At 54.5% G+C, this 15,165-nt stretch overlaps 1 protein-coding gene across 11 annotated transcripts in view; it reads right to left on the bottom strand.

The window, feature by feature from the left end:
- The window catches only part of TLR5 (toll like receptor 5), a 19,193-nt gene extending 16,670 nt beyond the window's left edge, over nt 1-2,523 (bottom strand). For 8 of the 11 annotated variants that reach the window (XR_009406622.1, XR_009406623.1, XR_009406624.1 and 5 more), the window contains exons 1-2: nt 2,064-2,523; nt 1,626-1,732 (exon numbers count right to left, since the gene is read on the bottom strand). The gene's annotated coding sequence lies outside the window, so the exon portion shown is untranslated. The remainder of the gene's footprint in view (nt 1-1,625; nt 1,733-2,063) is intronic. The other 3 variants (XM_059412935.1, XM_059412942.1, XM_059412936.1) reach the window with 2 other exon arrangements.
- Nucleotides 2,524-15,165: the final 12,642 nt, after the last annotated feature.

Raw genomic sequence — 15,165 nt, 5'->3', positions numbered from 1 at the left:
AACAAGTCCCAGAAACTAGTCCCAGGTAACAAAGCCCAAATACAAGGGTGGGTCAGGCCAGGTGGAGGTATTCAATCAGTGGGGGCGCATACTGTCTCCTAGCTACCAGGGGTATGGGCCCCACCCTTGGAGCACCTTTTGGATGCCAATTCTGACCAAGGTGATAAGCTGGTTCAAATGTCTACTAGGGTAAATTGTAATTCAATTGGTCACCTAGCATGACTGTGCAGTTTTCTCTGTGTGTTACAATTTCATTGGCCACCTGTGTGTGGCCAGCCCAATCACATGGCCTTTGCTCTATATAAGTTAGTCGGTGAAACAGAGAGGGGTGGTCCTCTCTGTAAGGGGCGGCCCTGACCAGTCTGTTTGATGGTTGGTTTGATTCTTGATGCTTGGCGTGAAATAAAGCTTTGCTTGACCTTTGCTTTGTATCAGTCTCGCTCCTTTCATTACGGACCCATTATTGGGGGACCCAACAATGTAAGGAAAGTGAGGCATACAAAAAAGGCCTTCTGGAAGGTCAGCATGTCAGGAGACACAAAGAGATTGGCCAGAGCTGAAAAGGGAGGCAGGGGATCTGGACTGCACATGGCTGACAGTGAGGGCCTTTGTAAGTATCCATAGCCTTCAAATATTATCATTGGGCCTTCTTCCCCTGTCTGGCGCAGTCCCTGACTGCCATTTCTAAATCCCGAGGAAGACAAGTAGCTCCCCAAAGCCCTGCTCTCTTGAGCAGCCCACACTGGCTGTCTTTCAATCAGCAAATGACAGCACACAATTTTGCACTCAGCGGCTCTCACAAGGGATGACCCTGAACCTGGAGCCTCTGGAGGGCAGGAACAGTGCCACACCCTGGAGTGAGCCCTGCAGAGCAGAGCACACGGGGTGAGGGCTGCAAAGCCAGCGCTGGCAGTCACCCTAGCATGCAGCCAGAATGAAGTCTGGACCTGCCAGCTGCATTCCTTTCCACGAAACGAAGCACGAAATGAGCACATCCGGACCCAGGAACTGCACGTTCCAGAGCTTTCTGCTGAGTCTATAAGCATGCAGAAATGAACAAGCAGGCCTATTCTGATTTCAACACTCAGCAAAGCTGAACTTCCTCATGCACACAAATGAACAAAGAAGGCTCTGTGATGCTAGACACAACCACCTAAGAAGTCTTTCTTCCAAAAATACAAAGCCAAAAACCTGGCAGGGCCAGCTTTGCATTCAGATCATAGCAACTCAATACTCCCTGCTTTGCTTAGAGCTGACACACTCAGGACAATCCCGTGACAACTCAGGGTGGGGGTACCGTGGAGACTGAGAGGCACGGGTGACTGCTTAAGTGTGCTTAGTAATTAGCTCTGGCCTGGGCCCTTCCTCTGGAACCCCATGGAACCTGCCTGCAACCCCACAGTTAAGGGATTAGTTCATAGTACCACAGAACTTCCCCCACGGCCCTTCCCCACCGTGTCCCCTGTAACTGGCTGTGCCTGCCTCACTGGTAAGTTGCTGGCCACTGTGTTCGAATTCATGAGAACAAGGATGAAGCAAGTCAGGGGTCCATGGGTCCTGGACAGATTTGTCAACGCTCAGCCAGGCTGAGTAAACACAGAGAAAAGTGATTCGGCCACACTCACCTGGTGGGGCACTGGCTGCTCCCCAGGGTGGCCACCGCCAGCATCAGCATCCCCAGGGCTCCTTTCCAGGCACTGAGCAAGAGGACAGCATCCTATTTGTGCCTGACCTTCAAACAGGACATCATACTGATTGGGTCATTCATTGCTCGGGGACACTCCCTAAGAATGCTGAGGTTACTTAAGCTGCTTGTCTGTGGGTCACTGTGCAGGGCAGGTGTGTTCAAACACTAAGTGACTACACACACAACCCACGGGGACGAGAAGGCCCCTGCTGCCGATTCCCACCCAACATGGTCTCTGCAGATAGGCTTCCTGGAGCAGCACACCCCTCACTCCTAAGAAAATCAACCAAATCCACCCTCACGCCTGGGAGGATGTCATGCTTTCCCCTGTCTTCATTGGCAGATTGTTGATAACATAAAGGCCAACAATATTTACCGTGGAGCCTGCTTTCCTGGTGCTCTCGGTGGGCGGGGCTCAGGCCCTTAGGCAGCTGGGCAGAGTTCTGGGATTTCCAAGGCACCCGCGGGCCTGGCTGGCTCCCTTTTCTAAGACAGTGAAGCCATCTGCCCCGTTCCAGGTGGGGACGAAAGCGAACGTGACAAAGTCTGACAGCTTTCCAAAGATGGGGTGCAAGTGACCTGGACAGAGCCAGGGCTTCGCGGTGGGCCACCCACCGGCCACCAGCCCGGCACTAGCCGGACACCGAGGGTCCCGGGAGGAGAGCAGGAAGCGGCCTGGGACGCCCCCGGTTGGCGACCGACCCCGCCGGCAGCCCGGTCCCAGTCCCGTCCCCTGGCCGGTCCTCGTCCGCGGCCCGGCGCCCACCTCCTGGGAAGGCTCGCTAGCGCCTCCGAGCGCTCCTCCCAGCCCCTCCTCCTGGAAGGTCCGGGGCAGGGCGCCCCCGAGCCCCACCCACCGTCCCGCCCCCATTCCCGCCCCCATTCCCGCCCCCGGACGGATCCGGGCCCTCCCACCTGCCGGGACTCCGCTCCTATCCCCGCCCTCAGACAGATCCGGCCCTGCCCACCGGAGCAGCTCTGGCTCTGGCCACCTGCCTGCTTTTTTCCTGCCTGCTTGCTCGGCCCCGCCCACCACCCTGCCACATCCCCACCCCTCCCATCGTCCAGGCCCCACCCACTTGCCCGTTCGGGCAAGCCCCGCACCCGTCAGGCCCGGAACTGCGGTCCAGGCCACCATTTTCAGTTCATTGACCCGTGGAGGGACCTCCTGCTCCAACCCCAGGGCCCATCGGAGGCGCCCCGGATGCTCTGGGGCTGTGGGAACGATGAAGAATGTAGGGGACCCGTGGACTTGGGGGCCTGGAGGCTGGGGCAAGTGGGTGCTGGGTGCTTGAGGTGCCCTGGAGCCAAGGGAACGGGGCTGCCCCTGGACTGTCATTGGGGTCATCCAGGCCAGCAAGGCCACCCCTCCTGCCCTGGTGCAGAGGAGACCTGGAGTAACCTTACAAAGACACAGCTGAGCTGGTGAGGAGGAGCTCTTCCGTGCTCCTAGACTCCCCGCACAGAGCTCCCACCCCTTGTCCAAACCTCCACCCAGATTTCCAAGATCCTGAGAGACTCAGCAGCCCATGGTGGTGCGGGGGCTGGATCCCAGGATGCTGAGATCATGACCTAAGCAGATACTTAGCCAACTGAACTACCCACACGCCCCACTACTCTGGATTTTAATGAACAAATCAAGTGACAGCCTTCAGTTCTGAGCAGCAAAGACTTTGGTGACCAGCTCCTCCCAAGCCATAAAGAGAGAGAGAACGGGGGGCTCACTCAAGGGCCACATGTGAGGAGACCCTAGCGGTTCTGGCCATTCACATGGAAGTTGTCACCCCCCTCGCCCCTGCCCAGTGACCTCATCTGTCCAAGGACTGCGCCCCTTGGGGCCAGGAGCAGCACTGAGCCCCTTGGGGCCAGGAGCAGTGCTGATGAGTGGGCCCTGGAAGTCTCTGGGCATCCTAACACGGTCTGGGATGTTTCTCCCTTCCCCACACCCTCCTGGGAAGTGCTACTCATTTGCTTTCACCAGTGAAGTGTCTGTGTGTTTTTATGAGCTGAGCACTGTGCAGGGTGGGAGGGATGTGATACCCAGAGCTGACATTTACTGAGGGCTTGCCATGTGCTCTGCTCTGTTCTGTACGTGCATTAACTGATTCGTGGAATCAGGAAACACCGGGAGGACAGGAGCATGGCAGAAGGTGGACTCGGAAGCTTAGGTTGAGCTCATTTCAGGGTGCACTGGCTGTTTGTGGGAAGGGCAGGTGGCACCGTTGAGCAGACAGCTGAAGTCGTACGTGGAGACAGGCCAGGAGGCATCAGGACAGAAGTGACAGCTGGAGACATCGGTGAAAAACCGCATCTAGAAGACCGGCAAAGTCAAGGCCAAGGAAAGGGAGTAAGAGTTTGTAAAGACAAAGACTGTTAAATGTAATTATGTTCAAATAAGACCCCTGTTCATCCAAAGATTTCATTTAAAGACTGCAGGGGCAGGAAAGAAAACTAGGAAGATTCTCGCAATTCCCGTAACCACCAAAAAGCAAGAATCCAGACTATATGAAGAAGCCACACAAATCAGTAAGGAAAGAACAGGGAAACAGACAAAAGAGCAGACCAGTACTCTCTCCACAGAAGAGCAAATCCAAGACCGTCATGGAATATATAAATGGGAAAGGCCAGACCTCATCCTATGATCTGAGAAAGTCAAATGTTGACCCAAAATAAAAAGTCTGGTAATAACAAGCGTTGGTGATGATATGAAGTGACAGAAATGTTGCCAGTGGGCACGTGAGCTGGCATGGGCCCTGGGGGAAGCGGACACTCACTATCTAGGACAGCTGAAGGTCCACGTCTCCTGACACCCAGAAATTCCATGCCTGCCCAGGTATGGCTGGGAGTTGGCACACGCCACAGGACATATGGGAAGGTGCTTCATTTTTAGAACAGTGCCCAGGGATTCCCACCCCCTGGCATTCTTCTGTCACACAGCGGCCACTCCTGAGATGAACTCACAAAATACCATGATTTCCACTTGTTTACACCTTCTCTCCGGTCCTTTCACTGGCTACTGGCTCTCTTTAGGAGGCCACCTGCAAGGCTGCCTCATGGCTGCGTCCCTGTGGCAGGGAGTGCCAGTGGGGTGGGGGCCAAATTACTAACCACCAGGGAGGACCTGAAGCCTTAATCCAACAGCCTGTGAGAAGTGACTCTTGCCAACAACCCAAGTAAACATGGACATGACTTCAGTCCAGGCAGAGGCTGACATGAGATCCCAACCCCGGTCAGCATCTGGGCAGCAGCCGTGGGAGACGCCAGAGTCGGGGGGCCCAGACAGCCAGGCCCAGAGTCCCAGCCTCCAGAAACAGTGACACAACACAGGCTGTTTTAAGCCACTAAGTTTTGGGGATGATTCTTTATACAAAAGTAGGTAATCAATACCATCACCAAATTGGGAATCACCCAAGTGTCCAGCAAAAGTAGGACAGACAAGGAACTGCAGATCGGTAACCGTCAGACAAGTGTGTATGATGCATGTGACCAGTTTTTCTCACTACAAGGAGAGGAAAAGTCACAATAAGTGGAAGAAAAATAGGAACCTCAAGAAAGAGGAACTAGGAAGGTCATCATCATGTGGATCTCAAGAAGGAGAAATTAAACACCACGAAGAGTGAAGTGTCCCACTGGATGGAGCCTGATGCAGGTGCGCTGGGCTGGCAGATCTCTGATAGGCCACTAGGATGTCCACGCCCGGCACACCTGCCCCTTGAATGTTGGGCCAGCAATGCCTGGAGGGTCATCTGTCCCTTGACCAGGTCACATCTACAGCACTCCATCTTAGTGGACTTTGAAGAAGTGGACAGCCCCGTTGTCAGGACCTGAGGACAGCCCCCAGAGGGCAAGTGGTCCGGCCACCGGTCAGCAAGAACATGGGGGCTTCCACCCGCAGAGTGTGAGACCGAGCTCTGCCAGCAACTTCGAGCTCTGGAAACTGGTGCAGCCCAGCAGACACTGTGGTTTTAGGTTTGTGAGACCCAGATCAGGGAGCCCAGCAACACACCTGGGTTTCTGACCTGCAGAACACGTGGCTTAGCACACTGGAGCGGTTTTCAGCCAGCATGTCGGGGATCGTTATGCAGGTTTATCTGCACCTTTCTGTCCCTGGCCTGGCTTTGGGTACCACTTGCAGCCAGTGCTCAGTCAGCACTGGTGGGAAGAATGGAAATGCCAGCAAGCCTCATGGAAAGCTACGTGACTTCACTGTGCTTTCGGCGGCCGCACTTAGGGACCGTAGGGCATGGACTTTGTTTGCGGCAGCCCACGAGGGCCTCTGGGCCATGCCCTGTAATCAGCAAGTCCTGGAAGTTGCTGTTGGGCACCCCCCCCCCCTCACCACATCGAGGGGATGCATGGGGAGTACAGCTGGGACAGCCCGTCTGCTATGGGTTGCAGATGTCGGAGAAATAAAGTGTGTTCAGCAGACTCGGGGCCAGATCATTCATGGCTCTCCAGGACCGGCATTAATGGTGAGCTCAGGTACGCAGGAAGCCTGCACCTTCCTGGTGGAGCCCTGAACTCCAGAAGAGCCCGTGGCCGGGGCTCCCCCTTCGGAGAGGAATCACCTTATACGAGTGGACACTGCCCTTCCGTGTGGGCCGACCACGGCTTCCCGGCCTTCAGAAACACCCCCACAGGATCTGCAGAGCCTCTTGCTGCCCGCATCCTCGTTCCCCTTTTCTTCCTCTTTTTTGGCCAAAGCAGAGCTTTTTACTACCAGGAGCCATGTGTGCTTAGCCTCTCTCCTCTCCACTCGAGCCCAGACACAGACTTTAGACCCAGGGCCCTCTGGTCCCAGGATGACACGGCTGCTCCCTCCTGGGCCCTGTTCCTCGCCCTCCCCTTCCTTCCCCAGGTCCCCGTCAAGGTGGGCACCTTTCCCCCCAAAGGGCGGGGGATTAGTGAGTGCCCAGCCATTGGCCTAAGCGGGTGACCCCGGGCACTGTGCCCACACACCACAGTTTCAGGCTCAGCTGCGGGCCGCGTGGGTGGTGGTGCTGGGTCGGGTGGGCATCTGACCTCCTGGGTCCTGGGCACCAAGCGTGTGTGACAGGGGAGACGCTTTCCTGGCCACTCCAGTTGTGAGAACATGAGAAGGTGAGATGTTCCTTTTTCCCTTCCTCTTCTGGGCGGGAGGAGCTAGAGATGGAACCCAAGTCCTCGCTTCACCCACACTCAACTGTCCCAAGATGCCAGCCAGAAAGCCTTCTTCAGGGGCACTCGATGGTGAACATTGTCTGTGTTGACTCCCTGTGTCCCAGAAGAGGCAGGTGCTGGCAATTTGGCCTCTAGGCCATGCTCTGTGACACAGTGGGTCACCTAGATCTGGTCAGACCCAGAGCTGCCAGCTCCCTGCCCAGGTCAGCCTTCCCATGCCAGGTGTGGTGGCGCCGGCTTCCTCTTGCAGCTCCTGTGTGCAGAGAGGGCTGTCCTGTTTCCTGGCAGCCAGGTCCCTGTCCGTCTCCATCAGCGCGGCCCTGAGTCAGCCCTTGCCCCTTCTGTCCCCTGTTGACAGGTATTCACCGAATCTCTCCTCGGCAGCACCACGTACGAAGCCCAGCATTGTGACCTTGGGATGGATATCCGAGGCTTTATCAGGGTGACAACAGCATGTGGCCTGAAACCGCGCAGCCTGGCGGGTGTGGGGACCACGCGGCTGTTGTCATGGTGACGTGGTCCTGTCACGGGACCACAATGCACATGCATGCCACAGGGGACATGCCACAGATGTGCAGGCCACAAGACAGCATAGGGTACATGGGGTCAGAGGCCACCCTGGGGGCACAGCTGGCCAGGTCCTACCACTGCCACCAATGGCTGACCCCAACCAGCTCCACATCAGGTCGGAGACTCGGGAGTCCCACCACTTAACAGTCTTCCAGTGGCTTCTTGTCCCTGTCCCTCTGGTAGCCTCCAAACTTGACTCCCGGCCCCTGCCCCTCCTGCCATCCTCCTGTCCTTCTTCCCCTCCGTTGTCCCTGTGGTTCCCACCGCCTGCCTCTCACTGGGAGTGGGACTCCACCCTCCCTGCCTGCCACCTCGCCCCGTCAGTGGGCTGCTTATTCCCTCACACACCCCAGCACCGTGGGAAGTTGGCTGTGTGTCCACCATGCGCATGCTTCGTGCAGGAGCACCCCGCGCCATCGAAGCCCCTCACTGTGGTTGTCCCATGACTGCAGGGAACACACGAGTAAGCAGAAGGGTCTCTGTGCAGCCAGACCCTCCCGAGCTCTGTCCTGGCCTCTTGCCTCTGGCAAAAGGCAAACCCCCAGCCTGCGGTCTTCATGGCCCTCCTCTTTGCTAAGAGCCCATGGCTCTTTGCTGCTGAAATTGCCTTGACTTCCTTTTAAATGATTGTTTTCCATCTCAAAGGTGGCACCTGGTTCCTGTTGGCTGGAAGTTCTAGGACAGTGAGCAAGGAAGAGACCACGCAGGGTTTGTCACCCACCCAGTTCTAAGTGCTGCTAAACTCCCAGATGACTTCCTTTCCAACTATTGGCTATACAGCCATCACGTGGTGACGGCAGAGTTGAGTGACTTTATTTTTACGAAGCAAAATATTACAGAAAATGACAATGTAAAGCAGGAAAACACTGAGAGTGTCCTCTGTGCTATTAAAGTTCCTTGGTATTGGGTGAAAATGCCAAAAAAGATTCTTGGGTGATTCCCCTGGAAGAGCCCTCTGCCACTCTAATGGTTTATTCCTACTCATGGCTGCAGGAGAAAAGAGCAACAATGTTCTTGCAGGGCCCATGAGCTCGGGAGAGGAGCCTCTAGCCAGGGGCGGTGCGTGTCTTCCAGGCCCTGTGGGTGCCTCTAACACCCTCCAACACACCGCACACGGGAACAGGTGCCTCCAGCCGGGGGTGGTGTGTGCGCCCCACATCACACCGCCTGGTGCTGGGAAGGACGCCAACGCTGGAAGGAAAAGGTGAGGGGACTCTGCACGGTCATGCTTTGCTTTAGGAAGCCATAATCTGACTACACTAAAATTGGGATCCAGATCCAGTGGGAGAGGACCCACAAACACATTTGATGTGGCTTCACCAGTCTCGTGTTCTAAATTTAGCTCTTGGTTGAATGGGACATAGGTTTATGTATGTAACTTTTCCCCCCAAAAGTTGTGTTTTCTATGCCCATACATGAGAAGGTTTTTATACAGAATATTTTTATACCACATATCACAAGTAATTTGGCTGGGAATAATATTCTTGAATTCTTACTTTCTTCACTCAAAGCATACTGGAGGTAATTTTAAGAAAATACTTAGCATTGCCAAGAAGTTTGTAACATAAAATCCTTCTCTTTGTTTATAAAGCAAATCTAAATTTTTTTTTTCTGGGAATGGTTATAGTATTTTCTTGGATTTCTTTATAATCAAAGACTACTTATGGAAGGTTTCTAGAAATGAGTCAAGTTAATTGCTTTGGAATCCAGACTTTGGCTGTGAGCTGTGTTAATTCTGCTCCCGATCCTTTCTCTTGGCTGCAACTTCTTCTTCAGGAACACCACCCATTCCCATGCTGGGGCTCCATTCTCTTCCCTTCCTTCCTTTTGAGAGAGAGAGAGAGAGAGAGAGAGAGAGAGAGAACAAGCAGGGGCGGGGAAAGGAGCAGAGGGAGAGAGAGAATCTCAAGCTGATTCCATGCCCAGTGTGGAACCTCATGCAGGGCTCAGCACAAGGCTGGATCCCAAGACCCCAGACCCCGAGATCATGATCTGAGCCACAGTCAAGAGGCCGAGGCTTAACCTACTGAGCCACCCAGGTGCCCCTCTCTCATTTCTGCTCTTACTGACTAGTAGATCACAGCCAGCTCAGCCCTTTACTCACACAACGTGGCCCACCCCAACTTCTTATTGTGAAAAGTTACCAAATGCAAAAGCGGGGATAAGACAGAGGTCATCCCATACACAACAATAATCAATATTTTATTCATTTGTAATACATGCACATTATAAATGTTGATCTATCTGGAAACAAACTGCAACTATTGTAACATGCCCCCTTGAAGGACTCCAGCAGGGTCTCTTAAAAGGAAGTTCTCTTCTTTATAATATTAATGCTGCATTGCACCTAAAAACTAGGACTAATTCCCCAGTATCCAAAAACCAGTCCAAATTCAGACCTCCCTGACTGTTCCCCCACCCCAGCCCAGGACTTTTCCCCCAGTCCCGTGCGAGGTCAAAGTTCACACATCACTTTCTGCCCTTTGGTCCCTTTAGTCTTTAACCCAGAGCAGCCACTTCCTAAAGCCCCACGCTTTTCCAGGGTGTCACATGTACACTGTCCCACATTAGGGGTTTGTCTGTTTCCTCTCAGTGTGTTTAGCTCACGTTGTCCCTGTATCTGCTGTGATGGGGAGCTAGGTCTGCAGGTGACCTTCTCCATTTCCCACGGTCTCAGTGTGATTTCGGTGTCGGGGCAGGAAACATCGGGCCCTCTGTGGGGAAGACGTATTCCCCCTCTGAGGTTAGAGAGCCATCCGGGGAGTGATACCTGGCACCCATGGGAATTTTAACACTCCTGGAGTTTCTCATCGTCCCTATAAGACCTCTTGTCTTCATCCTAGGCTGTTCTCCCTCAGCTCTGCTTCATGAGCTCAGATCCTTTACAGAATGCCAAGTAGGGTTTCTCAGCTTCCCTTCAGGTTTCTGCAGAAACCCCCCCGCAGAGATCGGGACATCGTCTAAGTTGGCAGGGTGATGGATGTTTCCTGTGTCCCACGGTATGCTTAGGGTTTGCTTTACTCCTTCTGGAGGGGGGCAGGGATCTGTCCAGGTGCAGTGTGTGTCCTCAGAGGGGCATGTGGCTCCTCTGCTCACTTACCCCTGTGTCCGTTTCCCTTTCTAGATTCATCTCTGCCAACCTGATTCCCAGGTCTAGGGGCTATCATACCTCCATTCCCCTGGATGACGTGTGTCCTCCTCAGCCTGTTCTCTGAGTATGAACGTCCTGTGTTCAGAGCCACTGCTTCGGGGGTTGGGGTGGCCCCAACCTGTGTCCCTCCCTCTTGCCACCTCTCGCTGCCCACCCCATCAGCTTTGGAAGTGGAGTCTGTGAGCAAGTGCATGAAGAAAGGACTGGCCGGAAGGAGAATGGCTCCTTCCTGCTTGTAATGGAGCTGCTGGCTTTCTGGCTCTCTGTGGATTTTGTGTTTTGGAATCTGAGGGGGGGGATGAGGTCTCCTATCTGCCTCTGGGCTCCTCCATCCAAGCTTACAAACTTTGTGGTTAGGAATGGGGATAGATTGACTGTTAGACATATTTTTTAGTGGGGACTCACCCCCATCCCCACCAATGTTTTAATGGGAAGAGGGAAAATTGACGTGGGAACTGACACCCAGGCTACCCGGAGCCATGTGTCCAGGTGTGAAGGCCCTTTGGAGTCGTCGGGACAGTAGCTGGCTCATTCCCACCTCTGTCTGGAACCCCTCTCCCCCAGCCAGCCCCCCATTACACTGTCCTTAGCTCCCCCTGAGTGCCTTCTGGAGGCTCCAGCTCCCCCACTACTGTCCCTTTTCCTCTGAGTCCCTGTAGCATGTGGGGTCTGAGCCCTTATTGTATTCCATGCCCAGGTCTTTTGCTTCCTGCCATTGGTTCAGCCTGCAGGCGCCTAGCCTGGAGCCCCCGAGGTTGACCTTCCAGACTTCTGGACTCGTGGAGGGCATGTGGCACAGCTGCGGGGATGGGGGGGCAAGTGGAGCCTTGGCCTTGTGTGTTGTGGCCCGGGAGGGGAAACAGTTGCTGCTATACCAGCTCAAGGACAGGCTGGGGTTCCCACCAGGAAAGTGGCTCCTCCTGTGATCTACAGACTGTGTCCCCGCAGCCACCAACACCTCCTGTCTCCACAGACCGGTGCATCCGCTCCCACACACCCTCCCTGGCCACGTCTCAGTTCTCACAGCTCAGACCTAATTTTCCAGAAAGCACAGAGAATCCCGTCTTCCTCCCAGGACTGATGTGTGCGCCTGCAGAAGTGGGTTTGCTTGGCGCCGGGAATGCCTGGGACCATGGATTCCGTGTGCCCGTGTGCACCCAGGGGCTGGCTGTCCTCCTTCTGTGTCTTACTCCCTGTGTCTGCATGCCTCCACGCTCACTTTCTCCCTCTGTGTCAGTTACTTCTGATGCTCTGGACTGCTGGGCTGGGGGTGGCCAATTGTGCCGGCTCCCCAGGCCTGTACCCTTGACCTTCCTCATAGTTTGGGCATAAAAACTCCCGGTCTGTACCAGTGCTCCTGAGGGTCTTCCTATGAGCGGTCCTCCCCTCCATCCTCGCTCGCACGCACCTGCCCTGCCTTGCAAATGCTTTGTAAACAACAGCGACCGGCTGGGAGTGTTCCCTGGGAGTGTGTGCATGTGCACACATGCAAAACTGCAGCCCTCTACAAGCCATCCCCAGAGCCCTCGGGCCCCTGGTTGCCTGGAGGGACACAGGGTCTGTCACATCTCAGCCTCTTCTTTCCCCAAACCTCACAGGGGCAGACCAATGCCCAGCGCTGGGGGGACAAATGGAGTCCTCAGGGGAGAGCAGCCGTGCTGAACGAAGAGCCGCCTCCCACACGTCCAGACCTGCCTCTTCATGGGAGAAGAAGCATCAAGGGGCTATAATCTCATGAAAGTATGTCCAACCTGCTGGGCGAGGAGGGTGCTCCAACCCAAAGCAGTGCGACTCCCTGCTGGGAGAAAGGTGTCTCCCCCATCCCGACATTTGCTTCTAGCAGGAGGGGGAGGGTTCCTGCCCTCACACCCCCCGGCCTCCTCCCCTTGGACATGGAGCGATTTACCTGGTTGGTCTTCCGGCTGCCGTTTTTCTCCTGGGTGGGGTTCACGACACCAGGACCCTGAGTGCAGGGAGTTTGGTCTGTGTCTCTTCCCCTCCAGGGGGACCGCATGACCCAGCTGGGCCGGCCTGGTTATGCCCGAGAACGCGCTGTTCTGAAGCTCACCACGCCCCTCCTGGCTCCCACTAGCTTCTGCGTGAGAGCACGGACACCGCCCGAGAGCCCCCTCCCTCAGACCTTCCTGGGAACTAAATTCTTCGTCTTCGTTTGGTTTGGTTTTTTGTTTTTTGGTTTTCTTGCAATAATATTGTTGAGTGGTTGGATCCCTGCAGCATTGTCTGTGATTCTCAGACAATGGGAAAAGTGAACCACCTAGCAAAGGGACACCGGCTGAGGAAAGTAGGGCACATTGACATCCTGGGGCACACGAAGATGCCAGGGATATTCTTGGAGAATATTTAAGTTGGTGAGACACAGTTCTACATCTATGTATGGAGAAATATGAATTAGTGTCCTGTGTATGCATGTTTGACCCTGTCCTGCCTGCTGGGGTTCTTAAAGGGGAAGGCATGTGGCTGGTGGTCTTCCGGGGTGGCCTGTGAACAAAAAGCACCCCACGGCAGGGACACTGGCTCACAGACACCCTGACTTGTGGCAGGATGGCATCTCCTGGGCCCCCGTGGCCCCTCAGGCAGGCAAGGTCCAGGCTCACTGCCCCCACTGTTGTCCCTGCCGCTGTCCCCACCATTGTCCCCACACGGCCGTGGCAAAGCCTGTACCCTGACATTCAGGACCGCCGCAGCAGTCGTTCTGCTGCCTCAGACTGGGGGTGCTCGAGATGGGCAGGGGTGGAGGGTGGAGGGGCTAGTCTTCAGAGTCTGTGTGGGGGCAGGATGCCCTCCAGATGCCCCTGTCACCGCCTTCCCTGGGGGGACAGGAAAGACTCGGGTTCAGGAGGCCCCACCGGCAGGGGACCAGAGGTCAACAGCAGCCAAGTTGGGCATTGTGGGGGCGGGGAGTGCAGGAGGCCCTGACCTGCAGCAGAGTCAGGCCCCCAGGCTGCATGTTTGTTGTGCATCCCTGAGCTGCCCTGGAGGCGAACCTCCCCTTCCCCAGGGGGCAGGTCAGGCTGTGGACACAAAGCCAGAGCACCTAGACCTCTCAAGGAGGAGACTTGGGGACTCAACAGCACACCCCCGGTGGCAGAGCATTGCCCAAGGTGGGATTTGGACCTGCTTCCACAGCCCTCCCTGGAGTGATTCATTCAGGGACATAAGGGTCATGTGTGGCAGGTGTGGCAGAGACACCAGCCTTGTCCCCTCTCCATCACGGGCCTGGCAGCTGCTGCTGTCCACCTCAGACCCCTCTGACCCTGGCCTCCACCTGGATGCCGACCTCTCCCATGCTTTCCTCTCTCTCCCCTCCACTTGCCCTCCCCTCTGCCCGCCGCTCCCCAGGGCCCGGGGAGCACGTGGAGGTCCTGCAATCAGTGGGCTGCTGGGCTGGGGGCCGGGCCGGGGACCACAGACCCTGGTGCAGATGCCCCTCTGGGAGATGAGGGAAGTGAGGTTTCCCAAGCATGATTTTTTTTTGTTTTGAATTTTCTAACCACAAAAGTATGATGAGTTTCATAGTGTTGTGGAGAAAATGGAAATATGATTTACGCCTCACAATTTATGGACGTAATTTCACAGATATTTGGTACTTCCCTCATGTATCTGACAAGTATGTATTCTTTTTTGCCCCTAAGAAGTTTTTGAGTATGGAGAGAAACTACTTAAACATGATAAAAACTCTTCACTGAAACCCCAGATCAAACATTTTACTAAACAGAAAATGCTGGGAGACGTTGTGTTCCTTCGAGAACAAGATCTGGGGACGCTCTCACCACAATGGGTCCACACGGTGCTGGAGGTTTTAACTGATTCTGTGGATTGGGAAAGTGAACCCAGGGCAATAAATATTGGGAAAGGACGGAAAATGCCTTCATTCACAGATGACTGGGAACATACCTAGATAATCTATCAGGTTTTATTACAATTTAGAAAGGTAGAATTTAGAAAGGTAGAGCAATGCAGAGTTTTTGATCCCATTTGTAAGAGCAACAAAACAATACACTTCCTAAGGCTAAGAAAGGTATGCTGCTTCTTCAAATAAGATGATGGAATTGAACCAAAGGACATAAAATGGAATTTCAACAGCTCGAAATGTACAAAACAGGTTTCTGTGCAGAAAAGGGTTAATATCAGAGCGTGCTAGGCCTTAGGAAGCTAACATATACATCTAGGGCAATTATAATTAAAATGCTACTTTTTAAAAAAGATTACTTATTTGAGAGAGAGGGATGGAGGAGGGAATCTTCAAGCAGACTGTGGACTGAGTGCAGAGGCCAATGTAGGACTTGATCTCAGAACCCCAAGACTGCCACCTGAACCGAAATCAAGAGTAAGACGCTCACCGACTGAGCCACCCAGGCGCCCATAAAAATGCCACTTTCAAGAACTGGATAAAGTAACTTTAAATTTCACGTGGATAAAATACTTTCAGGTTTCAAAAGTTCAGAGAATATTCATGAAGAAAAGTGGGAAGGAGAGAGGACCAGCTTCAGTCGAAGATACGATGCAGACTCGCTCTTCGGTGCCTGGACGGCCCGGATCGGGCCCTGGAGGGGTGGGGGTGGGGGTGCGGACGACA

The sequence above is a fragment of the Mustela nigripes genome, chromosome 10, assembly GCF_022355385.1.
Source record: "Mustela nigripes isolate SB6536 chromosome 10, MUSNIG.SB6536, whole genome shotgun sequence".
NCBI lineage: Eukaryota > Metazoa > Chordata > Mammalia > Carnivora > Mustelidae > Mustela > Mustela nigripes.
Note: the sequence above shows the minus strand (reverse complement) of the source record. Positions and strands in the feature narration are given on the sequence as shown.